Below are 3,196 nucleotides of genomic sequence, written 5' to 3'. Positions count from 1 at the left end.
AAAAAATTTAAGTCCGGACCTTCTCCCCAAGACACTAGGGTGTAGTTTTGTATTTTTCTTTTTCTTTTTTTAAACTAATTTTTGTTGACAATTTCATATCTGAGTACTGTATTTCTATCATTTCCACTCTTCTTTCCCTTACACACACACACACACACACACACACACACACACACACACACACACACACACAGTCTGCTGAGTCTGCATGCTGGTGTTCCTCTGACTGTATAAGTGTTTAGGCTGACCCTTGGGATCAGGTTGTTTATCAGGGAGCTCCTGCTTGGATCTCTCTCAGCAGCCATTAACTTCCTTTAGCTTTAGCCTGAGGGCTGGGGTAGGGTCTGGTGAGATTTACTCCAACCACGATGGCATACAGACTGCTGCTGGTGTCATTGTGCAGGGGACTGTAATGTTTGAGATGTCATGGGTACACTATTTCATAGCAGATATCCTGGTTGGGTTGAGTACCCCGAGATCTTCATCTGCTGCAAAAGAAGCTTCTTTGATGAGGTTAGGACCCCCCACCCCACGCACATGGATCTGGGAATCTAAGGATACAGAAGTGAAATGCATCATACTGGGTTGGGAGGTGACAAGAGTGTATTCTCCTCTAGTCCATGACCTCACCATCCACGAGCAGTTGGCTGGCTTCATGATACAAGGAACACATTCCCTCCTATTGAATAGGCCTTGAATCCATGTAGACAGTGTTGGTTATAAGGGCCACTGTCCATCCTTGAGATATGTGTAGGGCTGCTCGTCGCTGTGGTTTGTAGACATTACAGTTGGGTAGGACTATTGATCATTGCTCTCTCCCTGGATAGCTTACACAACTTCTGTAGACAGCAGGAGAACTGACCCTCGGGAGGAAGGAGGCCTCCAGGCCAGCTGGAGCTCCATGCTGTGTCTGATGTATGTGATGCTTCAGCAATTGCGTCTCACCTTCCAGTTCTGCAAGGCAGCAGAGGGCAACAGTGATAGCTGACATTGTTGTGAGAATCTCTTAGATTCACAGACCAGCAACTGGAGGGGAGATTTCAGATGCCTGACACTGGGGTCTCTCTTCATCTGTCACTCTTGGAGAGGCCACCATCACCTAAATAGCATTACTTCATCAAACTTACATATATATGTAATATATTACATGCTACAATTATTTTCACAAACATAAAATAGTATGTTTCTTTATGGTTTCTTCAAACAGCCTTAGGGCCTTTCTCCCTCCTTCCCTCCCTCCCTCCCTCCTACTCCCCCATTTTTGTTCTCCCCTTCATAGCACCCTTACTTTTTTGTAATTTAATTTTTAGTTAGCAGCCAAGGATAATGGCTGTTATGACATTTTCCATTATGGTGTTTTCATGTACACTCCTGCTACCTTTTTACCGTCATCCCACCATGGCTTTCCGTCCTCCCTGCCTTTTATCTTTTATCCCTCCGTTCTCTTCTCTTCCTCCCTCCTCCCTCTCTTGCTCTGTGTATTGCTCTACACAGGTTACTTGGTGTTTTTATATGCATGAGGTTGACCTGTATTTGTCACCTTTCATTTTTTATTGTTGGTTGTTGTCTTTGTTTTCCCCCTTTTAATAATTGCTTGTGGAGTGCTCACTTCAGCAGCACATATATTCAAATTGGAACAATACAGAGAAGATTAGCATGGCCCCTGCTCAAGGATAACACGCAAATTTGTGAAGCATCTATATTTTTCTTAGAAGGGGGAACAAAGTACTCATGGGAGGAGTTACAGAGACAAAATGTGGAGCAGAGACTGAAAGGAAGGCCATTTATAGACTGTCCCACCTGGGGATCCATACCATATACAGTTACCAAACCCAAACTCTATTGTGGATGCCAACAAGTGCTTGCTGACAGGAGCCTGATATAGCTGTCTCCTGAGAGGCTCTGACAGTGCTTGACAAATAGAGGTGAATGCTCTCAGCCAACCATTGGACTGAGCATAGGGTCCCCAATGGAGGAGCTAGAGAAAGGACCCAAGGAGCTGAAGGGGTTTGCAGCCCCATAGGAGGAACAACAATATGAACCAACCAGTACCACTAGAGCTCCCAGGGACTAAACCACCAAACAAAGAGTACATATGGAGGGACCCATGGCTCCAGTCACATATGTAGCAGAGGATGGCTTTGTTGGACATCAATGGGAGGTGAGGCCCTTGGTCCTGTGAAGGCTCTATGCCCCAGTGTAGGGGAATGCCAGGGCCAGGAAGCAGGAGTAGGTGGTTGGTAAGCAGGGGAAGGGGGAGGGGATAGGGGGTTTTCAGAGAGGAAATAAGCAAAGGTGATAACATTTGAAATGTAAATAAAGAAAATATCTAATTTTTAAAAAGGGAAAAAATTGCTTGTGGAAACTGGCCATAATGGCACTTAGACTACTTGGGCAGGAGGGTCTCCATGAGTTCAAGGCCAGCCTGGGCATCATAGTGAGACCCTGTCTCATAAGACAAAACAAATAATAAATGATATTTGTATGTAAGCAGCATAATGTTCCCACACACATTTTTGCATTCTGCTCTTGCAGATCTGGTATCTTAACATGGCTGAAGGAACTTGGTTGATGTCATTAAGGCTCATGAGATGGAAGTGTCCTACACTATCTGGGAGGATCTGATGTCATCAGAAGAGAGGACACATTTGACTATGGCTACTGATGAGGCTAGAGGAGGAAGTCAACAGTCAAGTCTATAATGTGGGAAGAGCCATGGAAATGGCTGCTCCCATGGTTCCTCCAGAAGGAAGGTTCCCTGGTGACATATTGACCTTACCCAGTGACTACAGAGCAATCCATTAACAATCTTAGGAGCCAGTACACTCTCAGTGATTTGTTATTGCAGCAACAGGAAGCTCATACAGTGCTGAGACAATATCATGTTTATGGCAGCAATTGGCGTCAGTTGAGTACTGTGTGCCAGGTGCGGTGCTTCATGTGGGACTTCTGGGGACTTCAGGCACAGAATTTATTTTCTCGTGGCTCTGCAGACTGGAAATCTATGGTCAGGGTGTGGGTGGGGTTCACTTCTGCAGTCTCTTTCTTGCTTTGTAGATGGTTGTTGTGTGGCTGCCTGTTCAGACCCTAAGTATTCTCATGGTCTTTTTCTGTGTTCATGTGGGTCCCCAGTTGTCATTATCATTCTCCTTCTCCTCCTCCTCTTCCTCCCCTCCTCCTCCTCCCCTCCTCCTCC

At 45.6% G+C, this 3,196-nt stretch overlaps 1 non-coding gene across 1 annotated transcript; it reads left to right on the top strand.

Moving 5' to 3' along the window:
* Window positions 1–1,601: 1,601 nt before the first annotated feature.
* Window positions 1,602–1,708, top strand: LOC115064517. The gene has a single exon (XR_003844348.1). It is a non-coding gene; the product is annotated as a U6 spliceosomal RNA (small nuclear RNA).
* The last annotated feature ends 1,488 nt before the right edge of the window (window positions 1,709–3,196 follow it).

Source organism: Mus pahari, chromosome 7 (assembly GCF_900095145.1).
Source record: "Mus pahari chromosome 7, PAHARI_EIJ_v1.1, whole genome shotgun sequence".
Classification (NCBI taxonomy): domain Eukaryota; kingdom Metazoa; phylum Chordata; class Mammalia; order Rodentia; family Muridae; genus Mus; species Mus pahari.
The sequence above is the reverse complement of the archived record's forward strand: the minus strand, read 5'-3'. Positions and strand labels throughout refer to the sequence as shown.